The sequence below is a fragment of the Bubalus kerabau genome, chromosome 7 (genome assembly GCF_029407905.1).
Source record: "Bubalus kerabau isolate K-KA32 ecotype Philippines breed swamp buffalo chromosome 7, PCC_UOA_SB_1v2, whole genome shotgun sequence".
NCBI classification, from domain to species: domain Eukaryota; kingdom Metazoa; phylum Chordata; class Mammalia; order Artiodactyla; family Bovidae; genus Bubalus; species Bubalus kerabau.
In genome coordinates this window covers 24,926,124-24,950,812 of record NC_073630.1, presented here as the reverse complement: position 1 = coordinate 24,950,812, position 24,689 = coordinate 24,926,124, and the positions used below count along the sequence as shown (strand labels likewise).

General features: G+C 37.8%; 1 protein-coding gene across 1 annotated transcript in view; it reads left to right on the top strand.

Annotated features, from left to right (window-relative positions):
• The window catches only part of TACR3 (tachykinin receptor 3), a 77,894-nt gene that overhangs the window by 32,234 nt on the left and 20,971 nt on the right, over nucleotides 1-24,689 (top strand). The window lies entirely within an intron of this gene.

The window sequence follows — 24,689 nt, the reverse complement described above, 5'->3', positions numbered from 1 at the left end:
GGAGTGAGTTGCCATTTCCATCTCCAATGCATGAAAGTGAAAAGTGAAAGTGAAGTCGCTCAGTCGTGTCTGACTCTTAGCGACCCCAGGGACTGCAGCCCACCAGGCTCTTCCATCCATGGGATTTTCCAGGCAAGAGTACTGGAGTAGGGTGCCATTGCCTTCTCCGTCTATAACCCACTAGTCATGTACAATAGTAGTTTATGATGAGAGTAGTCACTTCCCTACAGAAAGACTATTACTTTTGCAGAATATTCTTAATTGTACCACCAGAAACTTCTGAAATTTCACTCTAGGAGTCACAGTTGGTTGTATTTCTGCAGCTCTAGTTATCTTAGTCTTTTATTAAATAAAATGCCTCTGATGTACTACATAATCTTTCAGAAGTTTTATTTATCCCAGGAAAGGCATCTCTCTTAGCATGTGCTATAATTCTGTAATATCCATTTATGTATCCCATTCTTCTTCTCTTCCCCACATCTCCCCACATTCCACCCCTATCCTTTATCTGATTTCCACGCAGCCATCTGATTAACAGATGAAGTTACATTAATACTGTTGTACAACTTACTGGGTGACATGATAAAACTTATTTCTGAACAATTCACATTAAGCAAGAAAACCTATAAAAATTATCATAGTGATATTTTAGCAGGATTATTTTTTCATTGTTTCCTTTTCTGACTACTATTATGGGACTCAGTGAGTGAGATTTTTTATAATAAATTTGCATAGTTAAAAGGAATCTTAGAATCTCTATTCCATCTTTCTCTCTCCAAGTGATGATGTCAATTATTATTATTCCATTTATGATTCATTTATTTATGTGGAACTATTACTTACCTATACTCACTTAACAACAATCAATCAGGTTTTAAAAATCTAGTATAGAAAATAGATTTTATTTTAACATTAATAGGTTTTTCTCTGTTGACAAACAGATAAGACTTTATGTTTGGTTAGCATTTTATCATTAGGTTGAGTATTTGAAAGAAAATATTTTTTCACATCAATTTAGTTATTTCAGCCTATAATATATATAATTTCATTTTATTTCTCTTTGGGAAAAAACCTTAAAAATGAAGTACACGATCCCACTGCTGGGCATATATATCAGAGAAAACTATAATTCAAAAAGAAACATGCACCCTATTGTTCCCTGCAACACTATTTACAATAGCCAAGACAAGAGACAACTTAATTTTCCATTTACAGACAAATGGATAAAGAGGATGTGGTACATATATATAATGGAATACTACTAAGTCATAAAGAGAAAGTAATAATGCCATTTGCAGTAATATGAATGGACCTAGAAATGATCATACTGAGTGAAGTAAGTCAGAGAGAGAAAGACAAATACCATATGACATCATTTATAGGTAGAATCTAAAATATGACACAAATGAACTTATCTAAGGAGGGCATGGCAACCCACTCCAGTATTTCTTCCTGGAGAATCTTATGGACAGATGAGCCTGGTGGGCTACAGTCCACAGGGTTGCATAGAGTCAGACATGACTGAAGTGACTTAGAATGCACGCAACCACACACAAAACAGAAATGGACTCGCAGACATAGAGAACAGATTGTGGTTCCCAAGGGAAAGTGGGGGAGGGAGAGAGGATTGCCTGGAAGTTTGGGGTTAGTAGATGCAAACTATTCCGTTTAGAATAGATAAACAACAAGACGCTACTGTATAGCACAGAGAACTATATTCAATAGCCTGTGATAAAAACCTAATGGAAAAGAAATTATATATGTATAACTGAATCACTTTGTTGTAGAAATTAACAAAACTTGTAAATCAACTGTACTTCAATAAAATTTAAAAGTGAAATGCACAAACAACCAAACTATGTCTTTACCACATTAAAAAAAAAAAAAAGAATCGTAGAACTAGCAGAACTTCAGTAACATAATCATCTTAAGTGAACAGTTTCTCCTTCTCCTTTATTTTGATTCTCACTTTCTAACATCTTGATCATGCTGCAAGATACTCTTTGCAGGGGGCATATTTTCTAACAGTTATGTTTTAGGCATAATCACATTAAATAACTGATGTGATAGTCTACATAGTTGGCTGTTGTTCAGTTGCTAAGTTCTGTCTGACTCTTTTCGACCCCAGGGACTGTAGCCCACCAGGCTCCTCTGTCCATGGGATTTCCCAGGCAAGAATACTGGAGTGGGCTGCCATTTTCTTCTCCAAAGATCTTCCTGACCCAGGGATCGAACCCATGGCTCCTGCATCTCCTGCATTGGCAGGAGAATTCTTTACCACTGAGCCACCAGGGAAGCCCGATATTCTATGTACTATATTTCAGAATCACTTGTCTTTGTACTTCCTGCTTACCTTCTTGTCTTTTATTTCTTTCCTACTAATTTAAGCATTTTTAAAATACTTTTCCCCTGTTCAATTCTACACAACTTAAAATAAGTTCAGTAATTATAGATTATAGCTCCTTTTCCTTAATATTGACATAATATTTTTCTAGGAAGAGATAAAAATTTAATCTGAGTGTTCCTTTTTATTTTTGAGTTGAATCCGAGAGGGAACAAAAGAAAGAGGGAATATTTTTGCATTTGCCCCTCTATAGCAGATGAGAATATGGCATACATATTTCATTTTTACTGCTGCTACTGCTGCTAAGTCGCTTCAGTTGTGTCCAACTCTGTGCGACCCCATAGACGGCAGCCCACCAGGCTCCCCCTATCTCTGGGATTCTCCAGGCAAGAACATTGGAGTGGGTTGCCATTTCCTTCTCAAAGTATAAATATCAATTCAAACTGAGAGGTTGACTCTTCTAGAATATTTCAAAAATTAAGATATATAAAAGTTCTAATCCATATTTCTATTTCTCAGGTTGTGATCTTGGCTGAAATAGTATAAAATGACATCTATGACATGGGCTTCTCATAATAAATCACATTGTCCTTAGGTATCTTTCACAGTCACTTACTGATATGACCTTTAGTATTGTGAAAGTAACCCGCATTTTGCCCCAAAATTTAAAATTTCAAAATAAAAATAGCTCTTCTCTTAATTTTTTTATTTAAAATTTGAATATTGTCTACTATAGTTTGGAATACAGTTATTTCTAGTAATTATGCTCTTTTCTTATATCAGTATGACAGTTTAGGTGCAAGATATGAATTTTACCCTGGATGGGCCATTTAATCATATGTTGTCTCCTAGAGATTACATCTTTGATATTACAGATTGGACTTGAGAAATAAGACAGTATTGGTTAAAAGAGAGCAAATTCATCATGACTGCTGGGAAAAAACAACTCCATAAACAATTTTGAGTCAATGTGCTATTAATAAACAAACTGCAGTTACTGATTGAGCTCCCCAGACACGTGAATAAGAATAAAAAAAAGTTTAAGAAATTTTAGTCAGAACACTGAAAAGATCTTTGCAATGACTAAGAAGCATTGCTTCCATTTCTCTTTTCTCTTAAGGTCTTCAAGAACTGTATTCAGTTTTGAGTCCTGTAGATTAAATTCTATGAAGAACAGCCAGTGGAAATAAATTCCATGTCGAAGCTATATAGAACCTAATACGTCTAAAAGTTACACTAACATGAAGCTGTCAGAAAAATGAGGATTAACCACCCCCACTCAACATTTACATTTGTCCTGCCTAACAATATGCATACTTTGAAAATAATACCAGTGGCACTTCAAAAATTTCCTGGCACATAGAACTGTTCTCAGTCAATTGTACCTGTTACTTAAGGCACTTTGTATATATATGCACTTTGTTAAATAGGCACTTTACTTTGAATATATAAAGCACTTTATTATGAAGATCAGAAAGCATCATGTGGTAGAAAAGTAAAGAGGTATAAAACAGGTCATTTATCTATTTAAACATAATATTGACCTACATTTTAACACGAGTCACAGTTTGTAAATAACGTTCACATGATTATTACTTAATTCTCACATTATCTATGTGAATCTTTCTTGTTTTACAGAAAAATGAAATTGAGTCCCAAATTCACAAAATTAATAAGTGGCAGGACTTGGACTCAGAGAAGGCAATGGCACCCCACTCCAGTATTCTTGCCTGGAAAATCCCATGGATGGAGGAGCCTGGTAGGCTGCAGTCCATGGGGTCGCTAAGAGTCGGACACGACTGAGCGACTTTACTTTGACTTCTCACTTTGATGCATTGGAGAAGGAAATAGCAACCCACTCCAGTGCTCTTGCCTGGAGAATCCCAGGGGTGGGGGAGCCTGGTGGGCTGCCATCTATGGGGTCGCACAGAGTCGGACACGACTGAAGCGACTTAGCAGCAGCAGCAGCAGAACTTGGACTTGAATCCTAAACAAAGTTTTTAGAGTTGAGTTCTATCAGAGAGCTATCTCAAAGCAATAGGTTTCAGAATGATATTTTAAATCCGAGTATTACTTATATTATATGAAGTGCATTCTCATACATAGACTGTACTAATCATCACAGTGGTCCCAAGAGGTAGGCCTAAGTAAGTAAATAAGTTCAGTCACTCAGTCATGTCCGACTCTTTGTGATGTCATGGACTGCAGCACACCAGGCTTCCCTGTCCATCACCAACTCCTGGAGCTTGGTCAAACCCATGTCCATTGAGGGGGTGATGCCATCCAACCATCTCATCCTCTGTCACTCTCTTCTCTTCCCGCCTTCTTCAATCTTTCCCAGCATCAGGGTCTTTCCCAATGAGTCAGTTCTTCACATCAGGTGGCCAAAGTATTGGAGCTTCAGCTTTAGCATCAGTCCTTCCAGTGAATATTCAGGACTGATTTCCTTTAGGATGGACTGGTTGGATCTCCTTGCAGTCCAAGGGACTCCCAAGAGTCTTCTCCAGCACCACACTTCAAAAGCATCAATTCTTCAGTGCTCAGCTTTCTTTATGGTCCAACTCTCATATCCATACATGACTACTGGAAAAACCATAGCTTTGACTAGACGGACCTATGTCAGCGAAATGCTGTCTAGATTGGTCATAGCTTTTCTTCCAAGGAGCAAGCATCTTTTAATTTCATGGCTGCAGTCACCATCTGCAGTAATTTTGGAGCCCAAGAAAATAAAGTCTGTCACTGTTTCCATATCTATTTTCCATGAAGTGATGGGACCAAATGCCATGATCTTCATTTTTTGAATGTTGAGTTTTAAGCCAGGTTTTTCACTCTCCTCTTTCACTTTTATCAAGAGGCTTTTTAGTTCCTCTTCACTTTTTGCCATAAGGGTGGTGTCATCTGCATGAGGTTATTGATATTTCTCCTGGCAATCTTGATTCCAGCTTGTGCTTCATCCAGCCTGGCATTTCACATGATGTGCTCTACATATAAGTTAAATAAACAGGGTGACTCCTTTCCAGATTTGGAACCAGTCTGTTGTTCCATGTCCAGTTCTAACCATTGCTTCTTGACCTGCATAAAGATTTCTCAGAAGGCAGGGAAGGTGGTCTGGTATTCCCATATCTTGAAGAATTTTCCAGTTTGTAGTGATCCACACAGTCAAAGGCTTTGGCATAGTCAATAAAGCAGAAGTAGATATTTTTTGGAACTCTCTTGCTTTTTATACAATCCAATGGATCAATAGGAGGTAGGCATAGTGAAAATTATTTTCTTCCATTTTTAACAAATCAGGAAACTGAAGATCTGGGAAGGTGAATGGGACCCAAATTCATACAGCTGGTAATAGCATAAATAAACCCCTTCAGTCCTGTGGAATGCATTCTTTCCATTACACTGAACTGCAAAGAGTTGGCAGCTACCTTGAGCCAGTCTCCTGTCCATTTTCTCATTCACAGTATATGAACTTATTTTTCCTTTTCTTGAAAGTTTTTTGATGAGGGCTAATCAAGATAATGTATGTATTAATGTGTCTGGTACTTAATGTCATAAACATGCAATTCCAATCTGCGTGTATCTTCATCTATTTATGAGACAAAAATAAACCTAATTATTATCATTAATATAAAGAACAATGCTTGTGATAGCTCTATATAAGCAACAAGCATTTACTGTGCTTGTTATGTGCCAGACACTTGATTTAGGTGCTTTAAATAGTTTAGCCAATTGAATTCTGACAACCACATAAGGGAGGCATTATTGTTATTTTCAGTTGACAGATGAAGAAACAGTCATTAGCTGGGTTAAGTAACTGCCTAGTCTATTGAATGACAGAGTCAGGTTATAAACCCAGAAAGTCTAATTCTAGAGAACGTGATCATAATTTCTATATTTTAATGATCATTTCTGTACTTTGCTGGATGGTAGTGATAAATAAGATAAAGTACTTATTTTCTTATTTTTCTAGTTGTTTAATTACCAGGAGTACAATTGAATAAATTATTGTATTATTTATTGATACATTCTGAGTTTAAAAGCTCTTGTAGGTTAAACTGACCAAAATACATAATGTTGTTTTTAAGAAAAAATTATCTTCCAGTACCAGCAGTCAACTTAACACTTATTTCCAGTACCAGCAATCAACTTAAAAACTACATCTTAAAAAACAGTTTATCTGTACACTGGAAGTGCATGCAATTACCAAAGTGAGGAGGCATCTATTTTACCTGCAAAAATACACACTAAAACCTGGTTTTGAGTATTAAAAATTATAAATCAGCTCAAAAGAATACTTTTTTTGTTTTTAGTTCAAATGAGTTTTTTAAACACTTTAAAGCTCCTCTAACATATGCTGAATAAAAACAATACACAACCTCCCTTAACAAATTCTCCTCAGTTAATATAACACCCTAAGACATAATGATATTAATGATTTTGCTGCAACTAAAAACATTCCACAATAATTACATCACCACTGCCAAATATCAATAGACAGATATAACTGTAATTGTTTCTCATATCTGGATAAAATTCAGGTTTGTAAAGCCAAATGAGCACAATGTCTTGTGTGTACCTGAGAGAGAGAGAGACAAAATAGGAAAGAGGGTGATAGATATGATACAAAACAAAAGAGATATAAGAGATACTACTGTGGAAGAACAGGGACTCTGGACAGTTGAGTTCCAGACATGGTATTTTATTTCAGACTTACTTTGTTTGAGTCATCACTTTTCTCTGGGCTCATTGTCATATTTGTAAAATGAGAAGATTGAAGCAGATCACTTCCAAGTTCTCTTCCAGCTATACATATCCATGATTGAGATAATCAAACATTTATTTAACATATAAAGTGGACCAGGCATTGGGCACAAGTGATTTTATTTAAACTTTATAAAATCCTATAAAAGAGGATATATTTCAGGTCATAAATATTAGTGAGCAAAGCTTATAGAAAGTTTTCTAATGGGTTTTGTGTAGTTGGTTTTAGTTGGAGGCAAAATTTTCCTTCACACCTTTGACCCCACATAAGTTTGAGAAACCTGTATGCAGGTCAAGAAGCAACAGTTAGAACTGGACATGGAACAACAGACTGGTTCCAAATAGGAAAAAGAGTACATCAAGGCTGTATATTGCCACCCTGCTTATTTAACTTATATGCAGAGTACATCATGAGAAACCCTGGACTGGAAGAAGCACAAGCTGGAATCAAGATTGCCGGGAGAAATATCAATAACCTCAGATATGCAGATGACACCACCCTTATGGCAGAAAGTGAAGAACTAAAGAGCCTCTTGATGAAAGTGAAAGAGGAGAGTGAAAAAGTTGGCTTAAAGTTCAACATTCAGAAAACTAAGATCATGGCATCTGGTCCCATCACTTCATGGCAAATAGATGGGGAAATAGTGGAAACAGTGTCAGACTTTATTTTGGGGGGCTCCAAAATTACTGCAGATGGTGATTGCAGCCATGAAATTAAAAGATGCTTGCTCCTTGGAAGGAAAGTTATGACCAACCTAGATAGCATATTCAAAAGCAGAGACATTACTTTGTCAACAAAGGTCCGTCTAGTCAAGGCTATGGTTTTTCCAGTGGTCATGTATGGATGTGAGAGTTGGACTGTGAACAAATCTGAGTGCCGAAGAATTGACGCTTTTGAACTGTGGTGTTGGAGAAGACTCTTGAGAGTCCCTTGGACTGCGAGGAGATCCAACCAGTCTACCCTAAAGGAAATCAGTCCTGGGTGTTCCTTGGAAGGACTGATGTTGAAGCTTAAACTCCAATACTTTGGCCACCTGATGCGAAGAGCTGACTCATTGGAAAAGACCCTGATGCTGGGAAAGATTGAGGGCAGAAGGAGAAGGGAATGACAGAGGATGAGATGGTTGGATGGCATCACCAACTCAATGGACATGGGTTTGGGTGGACTCCAGTAGTTGGTGATGGACAGGGAGGCCTGGCGTGCTGCAGCTCATGGGGTCACAAAGAGTCGGACACGACTGAGCAACCGAACTGAACTGACTGAAGTAACCAGTAATTCATATTATACTGTTGTGTGCAAGGATACTGTGCCGAGATTGGGATGGGAAGACCAACACTTAAGGTTAGTTCAGCATGAAGCACCCCCCACTCAAAAATAAAATTTGCTCTTCTTCTACATTGGACTTCTGTTCCCACACTTTTACTCTCCAGTCTCAGCCACCCCTCTACCTCCTTCTTCTCCTACCTCTAGCCCTATCTAGTTTGAGGAAAGAAAAAAAATACATGCTTTAACCTATGCTTAGGTAGGTGTTTCATAGGCACACTAGTGGGACAGAAACAGGAAGGAAAATCACAGGAAATATTAATACATAGAACATCAATTTATAGTGCAATGCCATGCTGTTTATATATAGTAGTTCTCTATCCATTACTTTTATAAATATGTATATATGAATGCATGTAAAATACACATAATAAATATATGTGCCCTAGATGGCAAAGCAAGAGAGCAATCATGGAGTCCAAAACTAGCTCAGAATCTGTGAGGAAATTTTTTCCAATTTTTTTTCCCTTTTTTTGCCAATTCTATTTTTATAGAATGCAATCTATACACATTTTTTTTAATTTTAGTTCATAATAATATTCTGGAATAGATGGAAAATGTTTTATTTTAAAGACAGATAAGCAGAAATGTTGAAGCTAGAGAAGGTCATGGCAAAATAGAAGGGATCAGTCTGAAAAACCCTGAATATTCATTGGAAGGACTGACACTGAAGCTGAATCTCCAATACTTTTGCCACCTGATGTGAAGAGCCCACTCACTGGAAGACCCTGCTGCTGGGAAAGACTGAAAGCAAAAGGGGAAGGAGGTGGTAGAGGATGACATGGTTGGAGAGCATCACCAACTCAGTGGATATGAATTTGAGCAAACTCCGGGAAATAATGAAGGACAGGGAAGCCTGGCGTGCTGCAGCCCATGGGGTGTCAAAGAGTAGGACACAACTTAGCAACTGAACAACTATGTGGAAAAAAATTTTTTTAATAATCATCAATTTGATCAGAAGACTGAGGGAGAGGAAATTGACAAATTCTATTTAAAGACTCAATCACTGAGAAAATTAGGACATTATTGACAAGAATTATGAAGCCTGTGAGAAAATATAGTGGTTTTGGATGAAGAAGAAATTTACTTGAGGAGAATCTAGCAAGGTGGAAAGAGGCAGAGTCTACCACTAGCACCAGCTGGGAAGCCCAGTTGTTAGATTTGTACTTAAGGCTAAAACGCTCTTCTGCCTTTCCAATGGCACCTCTTATATGGGAATAGATTGGTCTTTGTACTTTAATGTGTGGTTTTCTTTGTTCATGTTCTTTCATCGAGCTTTTAGTGCAGGTTTTCGGTTGACAAGATTCTTGACTTAGGTCACATATCTTACGCTGATCACCAATCTCTCGTTGCCCACTGCTGCAATCTGTACATTGCCCAGATATAGGATGGCTGCCAAGACCTTAAAAACGTCCATCTGAAAATCTTCCTTGAAACCCAGCAGTGTGAAGGTCTTCTGAGTCTCTTCTTGACAAAATGCATTTCAATGTTTTCCACTTCTAATCTGATAAAAGTAAATCTCCTTGAACATGCTGTCTTTTCCCTGCTCTTAAAACTAATGCCCATTGCTAAGTGTTAATCATATTCTCCTATTTTGCCTTGCTTGAGTAGTTCTTAAAGTAAATTTGAATAGTTTTAACTAGATTATGTGTGAATGATTGAAATTTCACTATGTCAACAATAATATATCATCTAATAACCATCAACACTTCTTCAGTTTATAATTAAACCTCATTTTCAAGTAAGTTCAAGTACTGTTACAGTATACAAAAAATAGAGGAGGAAAGAATAAGGTACTTTAAAATTAGGTTAAATTAAAATGATGCTTGGTAATACCCCTAAGAAATGTGGGGCATTTTATCACAGGTAAATTCTCAGATCTGTTGTAGACTACTGAACAAGAGATGTGCTGTGCTCACCTTGGTCTCCTTGGTGCCTAGCATAATGCTTTCTGGATGGATGGATGGATGGTGAATTAATAAATGATTGAAAGAATGAAGTTTTGTGAATCAGCTATTTTCTCATTTTATACATGAGAAAATGTAGGCATGTAATATGATTTGCTAAAGGTCAAAAATTATTAGGAGGAGAACTAACTCTCCTGAGTTCCAACCTGATGCTCTACCCCTAGACCCAGCACACAGAGGAAAGATTTTGGTCTGAATCTTCAGGACAAAATGCATGTCTTCAGGATTATATTAATATCCTCAGAACTAAAAATGAGGTTTACTCATCTATTGCTGAATAAATTAAACTGTTCTTGAAAGTTTTCTGTATTTCATTAAATAAAAACATTTCTTAGGCCTGCCACAAGTAAAACAATATATAGGATCTCCCCCATTGTATACAATTTTTGATATAGTATTCCAGTAACCTGAAAATTTAAGTTAGTAAAAAGAATTTATACCATGCATATACTTGTCATTGTAAAATTCCGAATTCCCTTAACATCAAACTACATTGGGGAAAAAAAAAATTGCCTCTTTCTTTCTTAGAGGGAAAAAACACTTCAGAATTCTGCAAGACTAACTTTATTAATGTCAAATATAAATTGCCTAGTCAAGAAAATAATTGAGAGGTTCAGTTAACAGAATGATGGATCGCAGGGGTTATACTCTTGGGCTTAAGTGGTGAGTATCCCCAAAACAGTTTTAGTAGCCTAGCAAATATTTCCACGAGCCTCCCATTCTACTCCAGCCCCTCAGCTGGTAACATCAGGTGTAAATAATTTTCCTGAAAACAAAACTCCTTTCTAAAATGTAAAGAATACATGAGTACATTTCTTTCTTAGTGTCCCCCTGGTTGACAGCGAGGACACAGGGGTTGATAGAGTCAAGGGCTTCTGGTCACCAAGGAGGACTTCTGCCCTGCGACAAAAGTACAGGATCCTTGGCCTGTGCAAGCGCTCTTTAACGAGAGATAGTGTATCACTCCTCTCCACTTGATTCTAACAGCATATCCTTGAGCAGAAAGAAAACTGACGAAACTGCTTTTCTGTTTGTTTGACTTGAACGTTTTACTCCTTTATCTCATTCCCAGTGGGCAATTTACTTTTGAGAGCGGTTCTATTTCCCCCTTCTCCTTGACCCCTCTTTCTTCATTCCTGCCTTAAAGGAGACAGTTCTTTTTGAAATTATTTTGCCTTTCCATCTTTCCTTATTTTTTGCATCAGGGGACAGTGCAGTCTTTAGAAGAGCCTAGACTCACACCTGTCTGCCTCCACATAGTGCTCTATGTGAGTCTTACCCTTGATTTTGTAGGATAGCTAGTTCCCAATAACCTACTATTTTCACTTACCTTTATTTATATGACCCAAATTTTAACTAACTTCATGTCTATCACTTTTTTTTTTTCATTTTCACGTAACCTGAATGAGAGATGTAAATTTTACTGAGGATTTTGTATGTTAGTCCAAAGAATTTGCCTCCCAGAACACAAAACTCCTCTGGCATTTCTTCTCTAGTCAGCTCCTGGCAACTGTATTAATATGTATGTCTCTCTTTCCCTCTTCTTCTCCTTCCCACTTTCCTTCTCCCTCTTTATGCTTCCTTCTTGTAGTCTCTCCTTAATTTATTTCTCTGCCTCAGAAAGACCATTCACCCATAATTTTCCAAACAAATCCAGCACAGTTCCTACAATTCAAACAGTAGCACAGATCCTATGATTCAAAGGATTCCAAACTTACAATCCCCATCTATATCCACTACCCTTCTCAGCAAACAAAATAATCTTCATAGACCCACTTTCACTCTCCTTCAAGTCAGGAGAGGACTACAAATAGAAAACTAATGCTGGTGTCGCTGTTGTTACTGTTTCTGTCATACCAGGTAAGACACGTGAGCCCTTTATGGATGTAACTTTAATTACTTGCTCCAAGTCTTTCCATAGGTTTTTCTTCTACTGTTTTCATTTTCATTTCACTTATGAAAAGATTTCATAGAGACCTTCTTCTACTACTTTGCTTAAGCAGTAGGTCCCCAAAGGACTATGATTCTCTGTTCTTCTATATGCTTCACTCAGTATATTTCCAAACTTACAGATTTTCAAATTTGTACATTTGTGCTTCTCCCAAACATTTCTTTAATCTGTTTCTATTCGGAAATATTTATCTTTTTAATTTAATTTTATTTTTTAACTTTACAATATTGTATTGGTTTTGCCATATATCAAAATGAATCCACCACAGGTATACATGTGTTCCCCATCCTGAACCCACCTCCTACCTCCCCCCCCATACCATCCCTCTGGGTCGTCCCAGTGCACCAGCCCCAAGAATCCTGTATCCTGCATCGAACCTGGATTGGCGACTCGTTTCATATATGATATTATACATGTTTCAATGCCATTCTCCCAAATCACCCCACCCTCTCCCTCTCCCACAGAGTCCAAAAGACTGTTCTATACATCAGTGTCTCTTTTGCTGTCTCATATACAGGGTTATTGTTACCATCTTTCTAAATTCCATATATATGCATTAGTATACTGTATTGGTGTTTTTCTTTCTGGCTTACTTAACTCTGTATAATAGGCTCCAGTTTCATCCACCTCATTAGAACTGACTCAAATGCATTCTTTTTAATGGCTGAGTAATACTCCATTGTGTATATGTACCACTGCTTTCTTATCCATTCATCTGCTGATGGACATCTAGGTTGCTTCCATGTCCTGGCTATTATAAACAGTGCTGCGATGAACATTGGGGTACACATGTCTCTTTCAATTCTGGTTTCCTCGGTGTGTATGCCCAGCAGTGGGATTGCTGGATCATAAGGCAGTTCTATTTCCAGTTTTTTAAGAAATCTCCACACTGTTCTCCATAGTGGCTGTACTAGTTTGCATTCCCACCAACAGTGTAAGAGAGTTCCCTTTTCTCCACACCCTCTGCAGCATTTATTGCTTGTAGACTTTTGGATCGCAGCCATTCTAATTGGCGTGAAATGGTACCTCATAGTGGTTTTGATTTGCATTTCTCTGATAATGAGTGATGTAAAAGCAAAAATAAATGGGACTTAATTAAACTTAAAAGCTTCTGCACAACAAAGAAAACTATAAGCAAAGTGAAAAGACAGACTTCAGAATGGGAGAAAATAATAGCAAATGAAGCAACTGACAAACAACTAATCTCAAAAATATACAAGCAACTCCTGCAGCTCAATTCCAGAAAAATAAATGGCCCAACCAAAAAATGGGCCAAAGAACTAAATAGACATTTCTCTAAAGAAGACATACAGATGGCTAACAAACACATGAAAAGATGCTCAACATCACTCATTATCAGAGAAATGGAAATATTTAGAACTGGTGAAATAATATATCATGGATACTTCTTAACTTTGGATTCTCAGGTATTACCCTCATTATTTCATCATGCTCCAACATGCTCTGAAATATAAATCATACAAATTACATAAGCCTCTGAAATAGGGATTTCTAAAGCCTTTTTGCCACAGCCATCTAAGCCCAGATGAAAACAAGGATTTTCACTGATACCTTAAAGGAATATGTTTCACATATTAAATTTGTAAAGGGAAACAGCATCCTAAAAGAACTGAAAACAATGGACAGAATAGTAGTTGCATACCAAAGGGAATAGGAACCCCAGTATTCATTAGAATAAACATCCTTCAAATGCCACCCATGCTGATTAAAAAGCAGAAAATCAAGTGATAATAATTCCCTACATACATAGTGCATCATTTGGAAATTGAAAACCAATGATCGGTGACCATAAGTTTGTATGCCACAGTTAATCGAGCTTGAACAAGGGAGAGTATTTTGTTTTAGACAAGGCTTTATGGAGAACTAGAAGATCCTTAACTTGATTGAAAATACAAACCAGATCTCCGTCATTACAATACCTGGAACATCACAGTCTATCTTCTAGACATAAGATTTCATGAGGCATCTCCTGGAACATCTCATTACCAGACCATATATTTTCACTAGGAAGTATTCAGCACAATGAGCACAAACTCTGGTGCCTTGAGTTAATAAATAAATAAAAGAGACACATTCACTTAAGGATCACCTATAATACAATGACTGAGAGACACTATACCTTACAATGCCATTTCTTTTGCTTTCTTATCTGTTTTCTCTATCTGAGAATTTAGGCAGTTTTGAGCAAATGATTCAAAGGGAAAGGTGTTTACCTATACCTTCTTCAAGTCTCATTGGAGAAGGCAATGGCACCCCACTCCAGTACTCTCACCTGGAATATCCCATGGACGGAGGAGCCTGGTGGGCTGCAGTCCATGGGGTCGCTAAGAGTTGGACACAACTGAGCGACTTCACTTTCACTTTCCACTTTCATACATTGGAGAAGGAAATAGCAACCCACTCCACTGTTCTTGCCTGCAGAATCCCAGGGAAGGGGGAGCCTGGTGGGCTGCCATCTATGGGGTCGCACAGAGTCGGACACGACTGAAGCAACTTAGCAGCAGCAGCAGCAAGTCTCATAGCCTGAGATGAGAAGCATAGTTTAGGAGAGTTTTGCTACATGATTTCATTTCTGAATACATAAAAGGTATAGCAATGGCTGCTCTATTATATTCTGTGATAATAAAACAAAAAAAATATCATACACAAAAGGAACTATTTTCCACACATGAATTTGTTAATAGCATTTTAAAGTTTTAGAGGAAAGTCACAGAGTCTGTGTCTTTGGGTGATTTAACAGCACTTATCAGATTCTCACTTCTCTGAAATGGATTGCTTCACACACAATCATTTTTTTCATCCAAACTAAAGTACCAGGTTATACTAGTTGAGTGGGGAAAAGCTTATATTGATAGCTTTATTTATATTAGCTTTAAGTATTAGGAAAGATAATTAATCTATTCAGTTTGAATCCTTTATCCTGAGAGTTGTAGGTATTTGTTTCAGAGCAGGTAGATATAGCAAAGTGGAGAAGGTGATGACACCCCACTCCAGTACTCTCGCCTGGAAAATCCCATGGATGGAGGAGCCTGGTAGGCTGCAGCCCATGGGGTCACGAAGAGTCTAACACGAATGAGTGACTTCCCTTTTACTTTTCACTTTCATGCGTTGGAGAAGGAAATGGCAACCCACTCCAGTGTTCTTGCCTGGAGAATCCAGGGATGGGGGAGCCTGGTGGGCTGCCGTCTAGGGGGTCACACAGAGTCGGACACGACTGAAGCAACTTAGTAGCAGCAGCAGCAACAGATATAGCAAATGAATTCACAACATGCCCATTGATCATTTTTCCTTACCATTCATTTTGGTTAAAACTATGTGCTTCATTTTATTTTTGGAAGTGTGATTCCTTAAAGCTAATGAATACCATTATCCGGTCACCTTGACACTGGTCTCTTCTGGGTCTGATTGCTCCTTGCAACTAAGCTCCACATCTTCACAACAACATAGCTCTTCTGCAGTATTATATTTGGATTCCCTTCAGTGTGGGGATGGGGGTTCAAGTGGTCATGGACTGCTGAGGAAGCTCACTGTCCACACACCTCATCAAGTGGCTGCCTTCTTCCTCTGTCACTGTCTTCTTATGTTCTTCATCCATTACCTTCATGCATTACCTATGTTCTAGATCCTTAGCACCTCCTTCTCAAGAGCAGTCATCCCTCAATTAAGCCATTTCTCTTCTGAACCATGACCTCTTTCATTTCACTGTACTTCCCTTTCAAAATGTAAGCACGGCTCTTCCAGCTTGTTTTGCTCACATTTGCTCTCTCCTGTTTACCAATCTTTTAATCCTCTGGTTAATGCCTTGTGACTTCCAACATACCATTCTGCTGAGACCAGTCTTGCCAAAGTTACCTTTGCCTTCTTTGTTGCTAACCTCACTTGATATATTCAGTCCTTGACCAGACTGGCACAATAGAAACCTTCTCATCACTCTCCACTTCATAAGTCTCTCCTCCCGTGTTATTTACCTCCTTCCTCTCCTCAGGCCGCTCCTCTTTAGTATCCTTTACACACTTTCCTTCCTCTACCACATAAATGCTGTTCTTTACCACAGAAACCAATTCTCCACATTTTTATAGCTTTCAAATACAGCCTTATTTGGATAAATTCATCCACTCCCAAGACATTAACACCTTTGGAAAATTACTTCCAAATTGACATTAGCATTCTGTTCCTATCTAGACTTCTAAGATTCAGGCTCTGAGCTCCAGATTTAAGTCCTATTTACCATCTCTCACACCAGGGCTATGTATAACAGACACTTCAAAATAAGCTTGTCAACAGCAGTATCCTCCCTGACCCACCTCCCAGAATATTGGAAATAAAGGCAAAAATAAGCAAATGGGATCTAATTAAAATTAAAAGCTTCTGCACAACAAAAGAAACTATAAGCAAGGTGAAAAGACAGACTTCAGAATGGGAGAAAATAATAGCAAATGAAGCAACTGACAAACAACTAATCTCAAAAATATACAAGCAAGTCCTGCAGCTCAATTCCAGAAAAATAAACAACCAATCAAAAAATGGGCCAAAGAACTAAATAGACATTTCTCCAAAGAAGACATACAGATGGCCAACAAACACATGGAAAGATGCTCAACATCACTCATTATCAGAGAAATGCAAATCAAAACCGCAATGAGATACCATTTCATGCCAGTCAGAATGGCTGTGATCCAAAAGTCTGCAAGCAATAAATGCTGGAGAGGGTGTGGAGAAAAGGGAACTCTCTTACACTGTTGGTGGGAATGCAAACTAGTACAGCCACTATGGAGAACAGTGTGGAGATTCCTTAAAAAACTGGGAATAGAACTGCCTTATGACCCAGCAATCCCACTACTGGGCATACACACCGAGGAAACCAGAATTGAAAGAGACACGTGTACCCCAATGTTCATCGCAGCACTGTTTATAATAGCCAGGACATGGAAGCAACCTAGATGTCCATCAGCAGATGAATGGATAAGAAAGCAGTGGTACATAGACACAATGGAATATTACTCAGCCATTAAAAACAATACATTTGAATCAGTTCTAATGAGGTAGATGAAACTGGAGCCTATTATACAGAGTTAAGTAAGCCAGAAAGAAAAACACCAATACAGTATACTAATGCATACATATGGAATTTAGAAAGATGGTAACAAGAACCCTGTATGCGAGACAGCAAAAGAGACACAGATGTATAGAACAGTCTTTTGGACTCTGTGGGGGGTGGGGGGCATGATTTGGGAGAATGGCATTAAAACATGTATAATATCATATAAGAAACGAATTGCCAGTCCAGGTTCGATGCAGGATACAGGAAGCTTGGGGCTGGTGCACTGGGATGACCCAGAGGGATGGTACGGGGAGGGAGGTGGGAGGGGGGTTCAGGATTGGGAACATGTGTACACCCATGGAGGATACATGTTGATGTATGGCAAAACCAATACAATATTGTAAAGTAAAAAGTAATAATAATAATAAATTTTTTAAAAAAATTCTTTGAAACTCTTCACATTTCACAGAATATTACTGTGAGTAATATTACTGTGAGTAATACTCCATAGAGTAGCCAAAGACAAAAGAAATTGGAAATGATCTATAACATCTCTCTTTCCTCAGCTGAAATCTAGTTAATTACAAAGTCCTTTAAATTAACTCTAAAAGCACTCAAATATATATTTTTTTCTTTCCTAAGCTCCTGCTTCACTTATGTTTAGACCTACATAGTTTCTTGCCTAGTAAAGTGGCCTTCCCAGGTGGCGCTAGTGGTAAAGAATCTGCCTGTTAATGGAAGAGACACAAGTGATATGGGTTCAATTCCTAGATCAGGAAGATCCCTCAGACTAGGAAATGATAACCCACTCCAATATTCTTGCCTGAAAAATTCCATAGGCAGAGGAGCCTGGTGGGCTACAGTCCATAGGGTTGCAAAGCGTCAGACACAACTTGCACGCACCCACAGTTTCTTGCCTAGATTAATATGCTTGTCAACTAAAGATCTTCCTGCATCCATTAAATCTGATCAAATAAAATTGATACTACACTGTCTTCAATGTAATCTTTCTGAAATCTGAATTTATTAATATGTGTGTGTGTTTAGTCGCTCAGTCGTGTCTGACTCTTTGCGACCCTATGGACTGTAGAATATCAGACTCCTCTGTCCATTGGATTCTCCAAGCAAGAATACTGGAGTGGGTTGCCATTCCCTTCTCCAGGGAATCTCCTCGACCCAGGGATCGAACCAGCATCTCCTTCATTGCAGGTGGATTCTTTACCATCTGAGCTACCAGGAAGCCCCAAATTTATTAATACTCTCCTTAAAAGTCCTTTAGTAGCTTCTCTAGCCCTCCCTGGTCTAACTTCTATCTCTCTCACTTTCTCCATCAGCATATCTCATAATAATATTACGCACTAAATCACCATCAAACTGTTTGTAGTACTATAGGGAGGCCTGAGCTTTGTATATTTTATTTTGGTGACTAGGGCACTCTTCTCCCCTTTCTCCCACTCCTTTTCTGGTTCTCTCACCTGGCTATTTCCTATTTGTCTTTAAAACTGTATCACAGGCACTTCTCCCTTTAGAAAGCCTCTTTCAAACTTCCACCCCCAATCTGCATTCAGTGTTTGTCCATGTGCTCCTATTATATCACATGGCAAACTCTAGCATGCAACTTACAACATTACACAGGAAACATCAATTTGCTTAACTAGCTCTTCCAACAAATTTTACAAAGCCTAAGGGCTCAAGGGAATCATTACTTTAAAAAGAATTATTATTGCATGTGAAAGGTCACACTTATTATGAAGGATGGAATATTTCAAAATGAAAGAAAATTTTCTAAGTTTCTTTGTTTGCTTGTCTTAAACCACAACTCAAATGATTCACGATCTTCTAACATCTATGACTCAAAATATTAAAAGATCATGACTCATTTTGACTCCCCAAATCTGGTTTTCATTTTTGTTGTTGTTATTGTTCAGTTGCCAAGTCGTGTCCAGCTCTTTACAACCCCGTGGGCTGCAGCACGCCAGGCTTCCCTGTCCTTCACCAGACTTCCCTTCACCTTCACCCTGTCCTTCCAAACTCTCCCAGAGTTTGCCCAAGTTCATGTCTGTTGAATCAGTGATGCCATCCAAACATCATCCCTTTCTCCTCCTGCCTTCAATCTCTCCCAGCATCAGGGTCTTTTCCAATGAGTCTGCTCTTTGTATCAGGTGGTCAAAGTATTGGAGCTATTGACTGGTTTGATCTACTTGCAGTCCAAGGGACTCTCAAGAATCTTCTCCAGCACCATAGTTCAAAGGCATCAATTCTTTGGCACTCTGCCTTAGTGTCCAAGGCCATGAGATGAACCTGCAGGCACGATTCTGCTGCAGCCACGATCACCTGAGTTTTGTTCCCACCCAACTGGGCAGTCACTCTGCACTTCAAATGGGAGCAATCCAACTGCATTGGAAATACCAATGCCTCCACTATACAGACCTTTGTTGGCAAAGTGATATCTTTGCTTTTTATACCCTGTCTAGGTTTACCATAGCTTTCCTGAGAAGAAGCAATTATTTTTGATTAATGTACCAAGTTTTGTGACTTGCTAGCAAGAATAGACGCTGGCCAGAAAGAGAATCAATTAATGTGAACTTAGCACTTCAGTGATCCTAAAAAAGTGTTTTTCTCTTCTAGTAGTAGTGGAAACAAAAGAAATGTCTTTTTCTGGGAGTACAATCTTGGAAAGTGATAAGAGATACTGACAAAATGAATCAAGCATTATCTAGTATGTATTATCCAATATTTACATAGTCAGGATTGAAATGAAACATCTAGGACTTTATTAGATGACTTCAGGTATTGTCCTAATATTTCCACATGAATTTTTTAGTTTTCCAATTTTCACTTATCTCCTGAAATTCTCCACCTTTTAATTCACTATAACCATCTGTTTCTGTAAATACTTCACTTAACATATTTAGCATAGTTATTTAAAGGCTTTACCTATTAATTGCAAAACCTACTGACTCATTTTTTCTTGATTATGGCCACATTTTTAATTCCTTTGCATATATGCCCATCTGAGGTGGTATACTGAATACTATGAGACATGATAAGACACAGACTGCTGTTCATCTGAAAAATGCAGTGCTTTCTCTTAGCAGGCAGTTAAATTGCCAGTTCATCATTCAAATCTGCAGAGGTTTGGTACTTTTTTAGGATGAATCAATTTTACTTTTGCCCTTGGTGTTAAGGTTAATCTCTTAATCCTTGGCACAGTATTTATTCCTAAGGCCCAGAACTTCTAGGAAAACCCAAGTTGTTTCCTGAGACTCTAGTCTGATGAGACTCAAACTCTAAATGCTATCTCCCTTATGAGGGGTAGCTGCTAAAATATATCCACTCTTCAAAGGTTTCAACTATTTTTCACCTAAACTGCTCATAGTTTTGTTCTGCATATTGCTTGCAGGAGCAGTCAAGATTAAGAAGCTAATTTTCTGGAACATCCCCAATTTTCCTGTCATATCCTGTAGACTTAAATTTGATGTTTTAAAATATATTTCTGGAATTGTTAGAATATAGGACATTTCTCTGTCCAGAAATTATTCATGTATCTAAAAGAATAAATATATAGACAGATTAATTTTTATTTTTGTCAGATAAATTTGCAAACAAATTGAAATCTTAAATACCAATAAAAAGATACTGAGATTATATGCCTTAGATTAATTTTATGCTGTAAATACTATAGATAATAAATAAATGGCCAGGTGAATCTAAGTATTTTTAACTTTTAAAAATATTCATGGTTAATTTATGGTTAACCTTTTTGTTGTTAAATTAATATTTTATTAAATAAATTTCAATTTGCTAATTATCTAATATAAAACTAAAATATATATCAAGAAGAGAATATTTATTTTTCCTTTTTCCCCCTTTTATAAAAATCTTAATCATTTTTCTTATAGAAATGCTTTTCAAGGAATATCAGTTATCTTGCTCTTTTATAGAAATATGCTGTATTGAAGAAATGATAAAGCCATTGTAACTATAAAATGACTGGGCTTAAAACATGGATTTGATGCCATCTCTATATAGCTCTACTTTTAGTCACAATCATATAAACACAGAGAGCAGGAATTATGATTCTTAAAAAGAGCTGTTTTTAAAACTCCTATTGTCTGTATACCTTCTGTCACAAAATTTAAGAGAAAACCTGAGTTCTTCAATACCCAATCTTCACTTTACCTCTTGTCCCCCAGCCCACCACCAGAGCCCTCCTTTGCCTTTACAAAATTCATAATCAGTTTAGGCCATAGTACCAATAACTTTAAAATATGCTTATACGTTAGTCAGTTCTTGGGAATGAAGTAAAAATGAATACCTCAGCATGCCCTGAGTATTCTATGAGCCTGGCAGTCTCCTTTTCACTTAATCCTCACAATCCCCTGTGTGATGAGTGTTCTTATCTCTTCTTTACTAACAAGATTATTGATGTTCAGAAAATTTAAGTCATTTACCCAATTTTACATAGCTATTTACAATCAGGGCCTAGATTTAAATCAAAGTATTTGAGTCCTGTGCTCTTGACACTGCTGTATACCACTGTGCAATGCAGACTTCAAAGTTTGCTTCAAATTGAAGCAAAAGTTCACGCTTTCAGTAAAATCCAATTTGCTGGTTATTGCATTTGTCCAGGAGAAAGATAATGATTTTTGTCAGAGGTTATTGTAATAGAGCTAAGACAAAAGGCTGAGATATTTTGGTGACATGGCCTACAGGATTTTCCTAGGTATTGAAAGGGGCAGTGAAAATGAGCTGATGCAAAGAAACAAGCATGACTTCTAAGTGTCTAGATGGGTGGTGGTGCCATTTACTAAGATAGGGAAGTTCACAGAAAGAACAGCTTTGGAGGTGGGGTGGAGGGGGAGAGGAGATTCAAGGGAGCTTTTTTAATACATAAAACTTTGATGTCTTTAATACACAAAACTTTGATGTCTTTGAGATATTCAGACAGATTATCTGTTGGGGAAGACGGTGGCCTGAATTCTACCTTCTCATCTGCCACTTGCTAAACCTCCTGAGTGAAATAGCAACTGTGACGGGACAGTGGGCAGAGCTCAGAGGAGCGTGTAAAGCCAAGTGGGTGCTGCAATCAAGGGGAGAAAAGTAGAGGGTTTTATACAACAACCTCATTATTCCTGAGACTGTGACAGGGCTGATGCACCCACTAGGGACACATGTGGAGAAGGCAATGGCAACCCACTGCAGTGTTCTTGCCTGGAGAATCCCAGGGACGGGGGAGCCTGGTGGGCTGCCGTCTATGGGGTCGCACAGAGTCGGACACGACTGAAGCAACTCAGCAGCAGCAGCAGCAGCAACAGGAACAGATGGGGCGGATTGCTCCATCTTCTGAGGACACATAGCTGTCCAGCAGGAGAGAAGCCTGTGCTCCTTCTATGATGTCCAGTTTTAAGAACACTTTCAGTTTATCTTTACAAGCAAAGAGTGATAGAGCCTGGACTTACAAAAAGGAAATAAAAACAAGCCTTGAGGAATCTACCTGCTAGAAACAAGACAAAGAACCAGAGTACCTAGATTAAGTTTACTTCATGGACTAAAACAGAAAAGATAAGATCTCTTAATTATGGCATGAAAATAAGGAAATTACATGTATCATTTTTAAATTTAAAATTCCAGTTGTTGAAAGATGTTACCATGGAAAAGTGAAGAAATACTTCAAAACACAAACAGATTTGCAAGGTATCTAAGGATCACAAGGCAAAAAATAACAGGTTAGAAGAGAGGTCTAGCTTAGCAATGTGGAGTCACTCACTTGAATAGAATTTCATGTACAGAAAAATGCTCTATTTACCTTTATCGCCAGAATCAGCCTCTGCAACTCCTTGACAACACTCTCTATTAGAAAATAAATTTGTACCTAAATAAATTTAATTAAAACACGGCTAGCTAGGCACTGCTAATATATACCAATAGCATTAATTAAAATGAGCATATAATGCATACAATGCAAGCAGAGTACCTCGCACATAAAAGAGCTTCAACAAGTTTTAGTTTCCTTTCTGCTTCAGGAAGCAAGTGTTTGTCCCTTACTTTTACTTTTTGAGGTTTTATTTGTCATTTATTTATTTATCATCCTCTTTCTTAAATAGTCTTATAAAAATAAATGTACCTACATAGTGTTATTCTTTTCTGAGTTAGTCCTTTCAATAAAAAGCGAGTTCTAGTTTTTTGAGGAATTTCCATAATCTTCTCTGTAATGGCTGTATCAGTTTACATTCCCACCAACCGTGCAGCAGGATTCCCTTTTCTCCACATCCTCTCCAGCATCTACTGTTTGTAGATTTTTTGATGATGGCCATTCTGACTGCTGTGAGCTGATACCTCACTGTAGTTTTGATTTGCAATCAGAAACCAACACAGCATTGCAAAAATTAAAAAATTAAAAAGCAAGTTCTTTCTTTTTTACCATTGCTTCTATTAAGAGAAGAAAGTGCAAGCTTCTAGAATATGTATTTTTGACTTATACTTACCCTAGGGTATAAATAAATCTTCACTGACACAATCACACATGTTATAAAAGTAAGTTTGTGTATGAAAATAGTTTCTCTGGCCACCATTGAAATAGAATGCAATGAGCAATGCAGACAAATATCTATCTTATGGCCACAGGACTGGAAAAGGTCAGTTTTCATTCCAATCCCAAATAAAGATAATGCCAAAGAATATTCAAACTACCACACAATTGCACTCATCTCACACGCTAGCAAAGTAATGCTCAAAATTCTTCAAGCCAGGATTCAACAGTACATGAAGTGTGACCTTCTAGATATTCAAGCTGGATTTAGAAAAGGCAGAGGAACCAGAGATCAAATTGCCAACATCCGTTGGATCATTGAAAAAGCAAGAGTTCCAGAAAAACATCTACTTCTGCTTTATTGACTACACCAAAGTCTTTGACTGTGTGAATCAAAACAAACTATGGAAAATCCTTAAAAAGATGGGAATACTAGACCACCTGACCTGCCTCCTGAGAAATCTGTATGCAGGTCAAGGAGCAACAGTTAGAACTGGACATGGAACAACAGACTGGTTACAAATCAGGAAAGGAGTACGTCAAGGCTGTATATTGTCACCCTGCTTATTTAATGTATATGCAGAGTACATCATACGAAATGCCAGGCTGGATGAAGCACAAGATGGAATCAAGATTGCCAGGAGAAATATCAGTAACCTCAGTTATGCAGATGACACCACTCTTATGACAGAAGGTGAAGAAGAACCAAAGAGCCTCTTGATAAAAAGTGAAGGAGGAGACTGAAAAAGTTGGC